Here is a 13,161-nt window from a genome sequence, read left to right on the forward strand (position 1 = left end):
AAAAATCCCTGGACCAAAGGAGGCCAAACTGAAAACAACGCGAGAGCAGGCCTTCTCAATAATGGCTCCCCATCGGTGGAATCAACTACCAGCGGAAGTTCGAGCCCTGCAGGACTATAATCAGTTCCGCAGGGCCTGTAAAACTGTCCTTTTTCAAATGGCCTACAAGATGAAATCCTGAAGTGACACCTAGCCATCCGATATATACCGTGTTGTACTATAGCACCTTTAACTGTTGTGGTTTTAATTAATTTATTTAAATGTATTTTATTGTATTTTATTGTATAATGTATTTATCATAATCATGGCACATTCCATGTCTGTGAGCCACCCTGAGCCTGCCTCGGCGGGGAGGGCGGGATATAAATAAAAGGGTATTATCATTATTATTTTTTTAAAAAATCTTTGTGTTTATGTCCTTTATAAAGTTTATATCTCTGCTACCTAATCTTAAATAGGTACACACACGGCCCACCCTGACATGGCTTGGTCCAACAAGGTCTCATTTATGTCAGATTCGGCCCCAAATGAGTTCGACACCCCTGCTCTATAACAATATGAGAAGAAGAATTGCAGATTTATATCCCGCCCTTCTCCCTGAATCAGAGACTCAGAGCGGCTTACAATCTCCTATGTCTTCTCCCCTCACAACAGACACCCTGTGAGGTGGGTGGGGCTGGAGAGGGCTCTCACGGCAGCTGCCCTTTCAAGGACAACCTCTGCCAGAGCTATGGCTGACCCAAGGCCATGCCAGCAGGTGCAAGTGGAGGAGTGGGGAATCAAACCTGGTTCTCCCAGATGAGTCCGCACACTTAACCAGTACACCAAATTGGATACACCAAACTGAGCAATACAAACAATACTGACACATAATCGCCTTTAATTTTAGTTAGAGAAGAGGTCGATGAGGTTAAGTCAAAGGCTTCAGAGAAGGGACAAGGGTTGAAAGGGAAGCATTTTGTGGAGCTGATGCTCAGTTCTTCTCACCGCTGTTGTTGCAGCCCAGTTTTGCCTTCCATGCCTAGTGTAACAATATTTGCTAATAGCCCATTAAGACCCTGTTCCTCTTTTATCCTTCCATCTCATTTCAAAGTCAAAATTAATTGAAACACGACAAGGCCGACATTAGGAGATTCTATTAATAGAGCATAAAATGTCATCTTTACAGGCAGAAGCCTGACCCACTTTGCATACCGGGAGGAGGGGGGAACGCCTGGGGAGGGACTGGACTCTTCCAGAGTTATTTATTTAAGAACGTTCTAGCAGATGGTGGCAATTTCTGGTTTGCTACCTTGTAAAATATATTCCACAAAATAGCTTGATGCATTTTCCAGTCTGAATGACTCTTGGATTTGTTGAACAGATACCGCAGAGTTTCTGAATTCCCTGCTTCATCCACACTTTTTAGAGCATCGTTGTATATTCTGTTGCCTCATAGCCAGAAGGTATGCTCTTTCCAGCATCCCTGGTTTAAGAGTTGCTTATCAGTGTCTAACTTACATTTGAATGATTCAAAATATATTACTTCCGGACGATTTTGAATAAGACCTTCTCCGGTGATAACAGTCACAAAGATAAGAAAAAGATATTGCTTTATTTATTTTGTTCATTTTATCTAAGGCATTTAGGACCCAGGCTCTTTCACTCATCGCGGTTTTCAAAAATCAACAAGACAACCAGCTAAAGATCCATGTCAAAGCAGCAGACAAAAAAGCCACAAAAATTGTCAACAGAAAACTAACATTTTGCTACATTTATTTAACTTTTACAAAGTAAGACTAGCAGCAGCATCGTTCTGCAACCACTACCGAGGAGCCCATTACTTCTCTTCTCTGTTTTTTTTACTTGTCCTTCATGAGCCAGTTTGGTGTAGTGGTTAAGTGTGCGGACTCTAATCTGGGAGAACCGGATTTGATTCCCCACTCCTCCACTTGCAGCTGCTGGAATGGCCTTGGGTTGGCCATAGCTCTGGCAGAGGTTGTCCTTGAAAGGGCAGCTGCTGGGAGAGCCCTCTCCAGCCCCACCCACCTCACAGGGTGTCTGTTGTCGGGGAGGAAGGTAAAGGAGATTGCGAGCCGCTCTGAGACTCTTTGGAGTGGAGGGCGGGATATAAATCCAATATCTTCATCTGCCTCACAGGGTGTCTGTTGTGGGGGAGGAAGGTAAAGGAGATTGTGAGCCGCTCTGAGACTCTTCGGAGTGGAGGGCGGGATATAAATCCAATATCTTCTTCATTCTTCATTTTTGTTTTCTCTGCACCCCTCCCTGATGAGTCCAAATGAAATCTTCAAGCGCTTGGAGTCCTCACCTTTGGCTCATGCAATTCTGTGAAGTGTGGTGAGTGATCCTTGAAGGCACTAAATAATACCTCCAAATTACCTGGCTTGGAATACAGCCCACATTTCATGATGCAGAAGTTTTCTCAGTCATCAAGAAGTAGGTTGGAAGCTCCCATGTGGTGCTTGGAGATCTCTGGGAATAGAAACTGATCTTAAGTCTACCAAGATCAGACCTCCTGGAGGAAACGGAAGTTCTGGAGGGTGGACTGGGCTGCCCGGCATTCTGCCCTGCTGAGCTTCTTCCCCTCCCCAAACCCCACCCTCCCTTGGCTCCACCTCTGTGAGCTCCAGGTATTTGGCAGCCGTAGGTAAGGAGCCTGCATAAACTTGTCTACAGAACCCTGGCTAGTTAAAGGTGTCACTTTGGATATTCTGTGCATAATATTAATCAAAGCTGATATTCCCCAAAGTCCATCGTGCAGCCTTAACTACCCCCTTTTTGAAATCCCCTCCCCCACAAAAAAATTCACTGTGTGAATTGGATTGGCAGAATTTTGGGTCGTAATCCTAGGCTCATCCCACTTCATATTTTCCCATTTGATTGATGACAACTGGCAGTTCACCCACTGCATTTGGACTGCCATGAATGGTATCAGAAAAACCAAGGCAAAACTCTGATCAGACGTGCTCAAGACTTGCATGCTCTCAAGATAAAAAGAACCCGTTTCATTAAAAGAGATAAAAAATAACTTGTCAAGTGTTATGTATTAAAATCTAATCTAGCCACACCCTATTTGCCATCTATCATATTGTGTGGTCCTATAACTGGGTCCCAGCATGGTACCAGTGGGTGCCATGGTGCCCACCAAGTGCTTTTAGAAAGTGGGTGGGGCTTTTGCCAGGTGGGCTTTCTCAGGGCTCTTTTTTTGTAGCAGGAGCTCCTTTGCATATTAGGCCACACCCCCTGATGCAGCCAATCCTCCAAAAGCTTACTGGGCTCTTCTTACGAGGCCTACTGTAAATTCTAGGAGGATTGGCTACACCAGGGGTGTGTGGCCTAATATGCAAAGGAGCTCCTGCTACAAAAAAAGCCCTGGGCTTTCTGATTGGCTGTGCAGATAAAGGGCATCCCGTTAAACAGATCTTCTGCCTGAAATGGTGAAGAGGTTCTATTAGAGCTATATTTTATGGTTTGTTCTGCCTCCTGTGGTAGTCATTTGGATTGGCTCCACCTCTTTTGGCAGCCATGTTGTGATTGTGTCGACAGCCCCATGTCAGAATTCCGAAGGTGCTGGCAGGCTCAAAAAGGTTGGGGATTCCTGTCCTATGACGTCACACCAAGATGGCCCTTTGTTCCCAACTGCCTCAGCCCTGTAAAGACTGTAAGGACGCCTGTCAAATTCTAATATCCCCAGCAGTGGCCAATAATTAGCAATGCCAACCTCCAGATGCTGCCTGGAGATCTCCCAGAATTACAACTGATCTGCAGACTATAGAAATAATTTTCTCTGAAGAAAAAGCAGCATTGGTGGGTGAACTTTATGGCATTATGCACTGCGGAAGTCCCTCGCCTCCCCAAACCCGGCTCCACCCATAAAACACCCAGGATTTCTTAACCTTGAGATAGCAATTGTAACAACTACATCCCTTCTCAGAACCAACCAACTTCCTGGAAAATGTCCTGAAAACATATTTTTAGAATCTTGATCTTCTCTTCCTGGAGTTGGCAACCCTTCTCTGAAGGCTTACAGACGAGAGCAGTTTCTTGCTGCCAGGTGGCAAGTGTCAGAACTTGTAACTTTCCTATATGCTGTTAGCCTATGTGACTCCATATTGTAACCAGGCACTAACCCTTACAACCTTGCTTCAGCAACTAACAAACATTTCTGTGCATTTCAAACAAACTGTGATCACTGAAGGGTGACAGCCTCTGGTCAACATCTGCAGGTGGCTCTTTGAAGCTGGGCCGGTCAGGCTCTCTCAGCAGGACTCCATCCTCCCTTACTGATAACAGACCCTGGGAAACAGACAGTTGTCTCTGGCCGTGTGAAAGATCGTTTTATTGTTGTCTCTACAACCGCATATAGTGTAACCAATGCTAACTTTCGATATCAGTGTTATCCTGTACCGTCAGCTCTGTAGTTCTCAATAAACGCCTATACTTTTGCAACAAAGCCTTGGGCCTCATTTGAAGTTCTTCCAGTTCTGACAGCAAGTTTTTCAGAGCTTTCCGGGAAGAAGTCAGCCATATCAGGATTTTGAAGAAGAAGCATGATCTAGGGACCGAGACAGCATGGTTCTGTGGGGTAGTGGTTAAGAGTGCCGGATTGGGATCTGAGAGGTTTGAATCCTCACTCACTTCATGGAAGCTCGCTGGGTGACCTTGGGCCAGTCACACTCTCTCAGTCGAACCTACTCTCAGGGTGGTGAGGATAAAATGGTAAAAATAAAATGGCAAACACCAGTCGTTTCCGACTCTGAGGTGACGTAGCTTTCACAACATTTTCATGGCAGACTTTTACGGGGTGGTTTGCCATTGCCTTCCCCAGTCATCTACACTCCCCTCCCCCACAGCAAGCTGGGTCCTCATTTGACCGACCTCGGAAGGATGGAAGGCTGAGTCGACCTTGAGCCGGCTACCTGAACCAGCTTCTGCTGGGATCGAGCTCAGGTCATGATCAGAGCTTGGACTGCAGAACTACAGCTTTACCACTCTGCGCCACGGAGCTCCCTAGGAGGTTAAAATGGAGGGGAGGGGATGTAAGCTATTTTGAAACTTCATTGGGGGAAAAGGTGGGTATAAATAAATAATTTTTGTCATTTCTAGAAACTCCTGTTTTCTGAGAAAACCAGGAAGGAGGTCTTCTACGTTCATGAGGTCCTTGAAGCTCCTGGACTCCACATCTGATGCAGAATCCGGTGGGGCTGAAGTAAGTTTTAACTATCGGCATCTTTTTGGTGTTGAAAATGCCATCAAGTCACACACGACTTGATGCCCGTGGGCACCATGACACCCCCAACACCTTTCCTGGCACCCACCAAGTTCTTTTAGAAAGTGGGTGGGGCTTCTGATCGGCTGTGGAGATGACAAGGCAGTATGTTAAACAGTTTTTGTGCCTGGCCTCCCTTCGTGGCCTCCCATCCAAGTCCTCACCAGCCAGGGCTGCCCTTGCTTCGTTTCTGAGATCTGCTGAGATCAGGCTAGCCGGGGCCATCCCAGTCAGAGTAAATAACTGGGAACTGACAGCAACGTTGTCTTATCACTCCCTTTCCTCATCATCAGCAGTTAAAGCACATTCCGGGAGACTCGGTTCTGCTTTTCAAAAACCTATTTTGAGCCATTCTATGTAAATCAATGTTTCATTAAAATTTGATTACATTGAAGTTAATTCAGATTAGAATACCACTCCGTGTTTTATATGGTGTCTGTAAAGCCACTAAGCTTCTCAGTCTCATCATGCTGCCAGTGTGAAGGAAACGGCCATTAAAGATCTATTGGGGGTGGGATACGTTTACACCATTTCCAAGAAAGCGCAGAGTCTCCCTGAAGAGAATATTCCTGGATGCTCCGGTGGCAGAGCGGTTCAGAAGTGTCTTTGCAAATAAACATTGGGAGGGGCAACAGTCTGAGCACTTCTAGTGTCCTGGTCCCACTGGTGGACCTCCTGATGGTACCTGGGTTTTTTGGCCACTGTGTGACAGAGTGTTGGACTGGATGGGCCACTGGCCTGATCCAGCATGGCTTCTCTTATGTTCTTATGAAGTGGGTGTATGCCTACCTCAAGGGCTGGCGGTTTTGCCCTAGCGCTCTGTGTACTGGTAAGGCTAGACTACTGCAGTGCTCACCACATGCGGCTGCCCTTGAAGATGCGAAGACAGGTAGTGTGTGCCCCAGCTGTTCTAGCAGTCCAGAACAATTGCTTTAGCCAGATATGTGAGTGGGAGGTGCAGGAGGTATGGCGGAGGGACAAGGTATTGGAACAGAAGGAAGCAGAGATATAGAGAAGCGTGCTGTCTTTCTGACCTTCATCTCATCCCGAGATATGCTGGTTGTGGGGCTAGGAATACAGACCTTTCTCTGACACTGGTGTTGTGTGATGCCAGGTCCATTAATAATGACCACAGGACAAGAAGTGAGCCTGGTGTGCACGACTGAGACCTGGGCAAGGGAAAGAGAGAAGGAACCAGGAAAGGGGTCAGCAGGCATCCCATTGGGAGCCCCCAATCCAAGGGCCAGCAATATTCATCTTACAGGTCAATCACATGATGACAGCTTTCAGTTTATCTTATAATTACAGCAATGCAAACACATTAGACTACTTGGGGGAAAGAAGAAGTTCAATATTTAAGTGTCCCGTGCGAATTCAGCTCCCAGCAGGTGTCCAGAGGGGCAACCCCAGATTGGATCCTGAGGTTGTGATCAGTGCGTGAAGATTTTCAGAAAAGTCCTTGTTTCTGTCAGGCAATCAAAACAGGGTGGAAATTGCTGGACCCCAGGAGCGGCCCTGCTCCCCCCACCCCACCGCTTCCTCCACCAAGGAGAACCTTCCAAAACAAAGGCCTGTTTGTGGCCGACGCGCAATAGGTGGAACCACCTGTTTCTGACTAATTCCAAGCCAAACAGCCCACTTCCTGGAGTCCTCCGTGTGGGAAGAGCTGAAAAAGGTGACTCAAAGCTTGGAGGGGAAATCAGACAGGACAGAAGAGAGGACATGGCAAGCTTGTCTGCATGACTCTGCCGCTGAGCTGCTTTTCCGAGAGCACAAATAACAGTGCGCTGTTCTTTCCTGTGCGGCAGGCGCTGTGTGAGTTTTTCCCACTCTCTGCTCAAGGGCAATCAAACATCTGCAGAGAGACAGCTGAAGGCAAGCTTCTACCACCGCCCCGTTCTTCCAGCAAACCTATCAGCTGTCCAAGGGTGGAACGCTTAGGAAATGAGCACTGTGCAAAGTAGACTGTTTTTTTAAGGTTTTAAATGATAGCTTAGTAAGGCTAAAATATAAGTAAAATGGTCAAGGTAGTCCCCTGTGCAAGCAGCAGTCATCTTCTGGGGTGCCGTTGCTTTCACATTTTCACGGAAGACTTTTTACGGGGTGGTTTGCCATTGCCTTCCCCAGTCATCTACACTTTCCCCCCAGCAAGCTGGGGACTCTTAATATAAGTAGGTAATATGAATATAAAATATAAGTAGGTAAGCCTAAAATGTAAATTGAGAAAAAAATGTTAGGATGATGGCATGAGATAATGGAACAGGCCATGCGAAATAGGTGGCTGTCATCTATTTGAGTCTGAATCAATCTTCTAGCATTTGTTGGGCAAGCTTGTTAACCTGCTGGCACCGCCCAGGATAACTCTGTATTACAAGGGATCTTTTATCCTTAGCATAAAAGAAGAGGGATCCAATGTGAAAGGTACTGGGCACAATCCGAAATAACATTTAACTACTTTATTTCAGCTATAGAACGGAGATTTTAAGGCAACTGAGTCCATTCCTTCATTTCAGCTTCTTATTGCAGAAGGTCTATTACTATTCTTATTGCAGAAGGTCTTATTGCTATTGGGGTCTGGGCTGTGGCTCAGTTGGCAGAGCTTCTGCTTGGAATGCAGAAGGTCCCAAGTTCAATCCCGGTTGTCACCAGTCACAAAAGGACCAGGCAAGAGGTGATGTGAAAGACAGATGGAGAGCTGCTACCAGGAGAGAGTACTAACCCAGATGCACCAGTGGTCTGATTCAGTATAAGGCAGCTTCATGTGTTCGAGAGTCTCACCAGGCCCAAAAGCTCTGTCAGCCCCTGGGCCAGGACGTTTGTTACACACATCAGGGTCTGCTGGAATCTGTAAGTCTCCATGGAAAATACTGCATGCTTCATCTCTTGTGCTTCTGAATCCTCCTTTAAATGGCGATTTAAGGGGCGAAGCCTGGAGAGAGTGTGGTTTGAGGAGGGGTGGGACCTCAGATAGATACAATGCCATTTCCTTTTGGAAAACCACTGTTGCCAATCTCCAGGTGAAGGCTGCAGATCACTCAGAATTACAACTGCGCTCCAGATGGCAGAGATCAGCCCCGCCTTGAGGTGAGGAGTGAATGCCTTCACTTGGGTGGGTGGCGAGACAGCAAGGATGAGGCGGGCACTCGCCCAGAGCCTCTTTCTAGAGCCTGTTGTATTTTTCTCCACAACGGGCCTTATTCCTAGTCATTTATAATGAGGTCTAAGCTCTGCCTGCATTATAAAAAGATCTCAACGTTTCATTGAGCTTTGTTGAATCAGCTCTACAGCCTATAACCAAATCAGTAATTTTTTTTATATAACTTTTAAACTGAATAGTTGTCATTCTAAAAATGAAACCTTGGTCTGATTGTAAATATTAAGATTATATTGGCAAGATATATAGATTAAGATTATTATATTTTAATGCAGAAAATCATGACTTACATCTATCCACCCTGCATGAGATGTTGAGAGGTGCTCTGCCATTGCCTGCCTCTATGGAGCAACTCTGCACTTCCTTGGTGGTCTCCCATTCAAATATTAACCAAGGCTGATGCTGCTTTGTTTCCGAGATCTGACAAGATCGGTCTAGCCTGGGCCATCCAGGTGATGGCAAAAGATTTCTGGTGGTGCTGGAAAGTGCCGTCAAGTCACAGTTGACTTATAGTAACCCTGTAGGACAGGGGTGGCCAACGGTATCCCCCTCATCAAAGACTTGCTTAGCATGGTTTCCGAGGGGAAAATATTTACCAAACTGGATTTGAGGGATGCGTATTTCAGAGTGCGCATCAAAAAGGGGGATGAGCAGAAAACCGCCTTCAACACCCCTATGGGACAGTTCAAGTACTTGGTCATGCCATTTGGGTTGCAGGGAGCACCGGGGGTGTTTATGAATTTTATCAATGATGTGTTGCGAAAGTTTTTATTCAAGGGGGTGGTGGTGTACCTGGATGACATTATTATTTATTCCCAAAATGAGAAATCCCATGTCAAATTAGTCAGGGAGGTGCTAAATACCCTGATACAGCATAAGTTATATGCTAAACTATCCAAATGTGAGTTCCACAAAACCGAACTAGATTATCTGGGGTTTAGGGTCTCCACTCAGGGATTGGCAATGGACCCGGCTAAGGTACAAGCAATATTGGATTGGGCTTCCCCCGAGGACATGTAGACAGCTTCAGAGTTTCCTTGGATTCGCAAATTTTTATAGAAACTTTATAGCCAGCTTTGCTCAAATCATGCTTCCCCTAACCAAGTTACTAATGACAAGGAAAAAAGGACCGGAGGCTAAGAAACCGGGGCCCCGGCTAAATTGGACACTAAAGTGCCAGGAGGCCTTTGATAAACTCAAACAACTGTTTACTAGTGAGCCTGTCCTGAGCCACCCAAATGAGTTGAGGCCCTTCATTGTGCAATGTGACGCCTCCGATGTCGCCGTCGGAGCCATCCTCATGCAAAAAGCTGTGGAAGGGGGGTTACGACCTTGCGCTTACATCTCAAAGAAGTTCTCACAAGAGCAGAGAAATTGGTCGGTGTGGGATAAAGAAGCCTTTGCCGTGACTTATGTACTAAAGACCTGGCAATCCTGGTTAGAGGGGGCAAAAGTCTCATTCGAAATTTGGACAGATCATAAAAATTTGGAAGTGCTCATGGGAAGGAGGAAACTGAGCGAAAAACAGATTTGATGGGCAGGCTTCTTTTCCAAATTTGACTTTGTGCTGCGACACATCCCTGGCACCAGGAATTTCTTGGCGGACGCTCTCTCCCGCTTGCCCCAGCATAATAGTCAAAGGGAGGAAGTGGTAGATTCTTTGGTACCCCCCTCGTCAGTAGTGGCAATGGTGACCACTCGGTCAAAGGCAAAACTCCAACAGAGTGAGTGGATGGGGGAGCGAATGGCCATCGAAACCGAGCTGGAGGGAGAGGACCGACCAGGGGAAGTTCAGAAAAAAGAAAACGGACTGTGGTACAAAGGTGAAAAATTATATGTCCCTAAAAGTATGAGACAGGAAGTCTTGCAATGCTGTAATTCTAACAAACTGGTGGGGCATTTTGGGTACGTAAAAACTCTCCATCTAATTAGTAGACAGTTCTGGTGGCCCTCCTTGAAAAAAAGATGTGTCAGAGTTCGTGGCGTCTTGTCCAATCTGCCTAATGGCAAAGAGGAGGGGCGGAAAGCCACCGGGACTGCTAAAACCTTTAGAAACGGCTACCGGCCCTGGTCGGTGGTTTCAATGGATTTCATAGTCAAACTTCCACCTTCGCAGGGAAAAACCATAATCTTGGTGGTCGTAGACACTTTCTCAAAACAAGCCCACTTCATCCCCTGTTCACAATTACCCATGGCCAAACGGCTTGCCTATCTTTTTTTCCACCACGTGGTTAAACTACACTAGTTCCCCGACAAGGTAATTAGTGACAGGGGCCCACAGTTCGTTGCCAACTTCTGGTGGGAGTTTTGCAAATTGGCAGGAATCGAACAGGGGTTAAGTTCTGCCTACCACCCCCAGACAGACGGAACGCGTGAATGCCTTGTTGGAGCAATACCTGCGATGCTACGTAAATCACCAGCAGTCGAATTGGGTAGACTTACTGCCCTTCGCAGAGTATGGCTATAACAACAGTGTGCAGAGTTCAACTAAGGGTTCCCCTTTTCAGATTGTCAACGGGTATGAGGGGAAGCCCGTCCCTCTGCTACCGGGAGGGGATAAAGCCTGGGAACCCACCTCATTCGAACAATGGTGGGGAAGGTTAGGGGATAGCTGGAGGGGAATCCAAAAGAATCTGGAAGCCGCCAAGGAGGCGTATAAGAAGCAATATGACAAAGCACATGTCCCGGTCTGGGACTTCAAAGTGGGGGACTCTGTTTTCGTATCAACCAAAAACCTTCCACTAAACCAACCTTCCAAGAAATTGGCATATCAACTCCTGGGTCCTTTTCAAAATCAAAAGAATAATAAATAAGGTGACTGTGGAGTTGGAGCTCCCCAAAATGTTTAGTAAAGTACATCCTGTCTTTCATTGCAGTCTGCTGCGAAGAGACCCCGGTGCGTCCCCATGGCACCCTCGATCGTCTGCACTGCATCCTATTCAGATTGGGAACCAAAGTCACCATGAGGTACAGGAGACCCTGGACTCCAAAATGAGATATGGGACTTTATATTATTTGATTAAGTGGAAGCACTTTCCTTCCAGTGAGAACGAGTGGGTGGCCCAAAAAGATGTATTAGCTCCTGATCTGGTTAACAAATTTCATAAAAAGTTTCCTCACAAGCCCCAGAATTGAGTTTAAGGAGGGCAGAATGTCAAGCATGTCTAATTCTGATCTACAATCGAAGCATTTAGGGTCCTATCAAAGGCTGGGTCTGGAAAATGTCAGAGGAGACTCAGGTCTGAGAGTTTGTTATTCTTTCTTGTTTATTACCTTGATGTATAGCTGTTAGTTTGATGTCGGGAGAAGGGAACCAAGTAATCACTGCCTTCTCAGGGAACTTCTAAAGGGAGTACTGGCCATCTGCGCTGGACAAGGTCGAAGCCCAGATAATGCCTTGGGAATGTGAATAGTTTTGACACTGTATGTGTGAACGCTCTCATCCTATCCCCCCTCCCTAGGAATTCCTTTGAAATAGTCCTTAAAAGTATTGTATCTATGTAACCATTTCATTCTTCTCAAGAAATGGCTTCGGCCAAAGTATCGGTCTATCAATAAACGTAGTCTTTGTTTCAACCTCGACTCGTCATTAAACCCACATGCTTGACAAGTGGCCTGAAAAAACTCATCCCCAGTGAATCATCTGAGAAAGTTACCCTTCGTGCCGGAACCTCCCACTAGGTCCCACAAGGCTGGGAACCAGGGATCCAACTTGGGTGTCATTCTAAAGTTCTTGCAAATATTAATTACACATTAATATTTTGGGTATTTCAATTCTGAAAGGTATGATCAGGTATTTTCCTGGACTTAGAATGAAAGTCACAGAGAGGTGAAACCTGTGCAGGGGAGCTGCTGCTTCCAAGCTGCAGAAATCCCTGAAAGCAGTCCAGTCACTATCAACTTTTCAGCTCACCTGGCAAACAAAATTTCCTGCCTTGTCCAATAATCCGCTTTCTTACACCTTGTTGTCCTGATAATTTTCCCTTTCTCTAACAGACTCTGAGTAGAGGTTTAGGGAGGGTTTGAAAGCAGTAATCTGAACAGAGATAAACAGATGGATTTCACACGTTGCCAGCAGATGCAGACACATGTCACCTTACAAGATAAAACCGCAAGCATTTTACAATGGCTACCTAAGTGCTCCCAGCAATTAAGGAAGGAAGCCTCCTGGAGAGAGGTGTAGCGTTAGGCAATAAGTGCTCCTCACAGATGGGTTTTCCCCAAGTCAAGCCATTCACATCAAAACCTGCAGAGCCAGTTTTGTTTTCAACACTCACTCTAGAAATCAAAGACCTCTCCGCACTGAGAACAACAGGGCTACTATCATCCTACCTTCATTGTTATTTCTCTGTGCCAGTCTTTAATCATTATCTCTCACAAAACATGCTTTGTCTAGTACAGGGGTCCCCAATCCCTGGTCCACTGCCCAGGAAGAAAGTGGGGAGGAGGCAAGGATGCTGCCGCTTTTTCAGCGGGCCGCTCGCCGCTGCTGCCCCGAGCGCTGATCGTGAGCGCACCAGAGGGGCATAGGAGCCCAGTCTTCGGCACGGTTTTTCCCGCTGGTCACCTGAGGGTGGTAGCCTTTAAAGAGCCACGGAGTGAGGTAGAGACCTTTGCCCACTCTTCATTTAAAGACCCCCATGGGGGGCAGGGATGGGGTGTGGGCATGGGGGCAGCAAAAACCCTAGCACTCACACCACAGGTCCGTGGAAAAACTGTCTTCCACAAAACCAGTCTC

This window comes from Heteronotia binoei, chromosome 10, assembly GCF_032191835.1.
Source record: "Heteronotia binoei isolate CCM8104 ecotype False Entrance Well chromosome 10, APGP_CSIRO_Hbin_v1, whole genome shotgun sequence".
Taxonomy (NCBI): domain Eukaryota; kingdom Metazoa; phylum Chordata; class Lepidosauria; order Squamata; family Gekkonidae; genus Heteronotia; species Heteronotia binoei.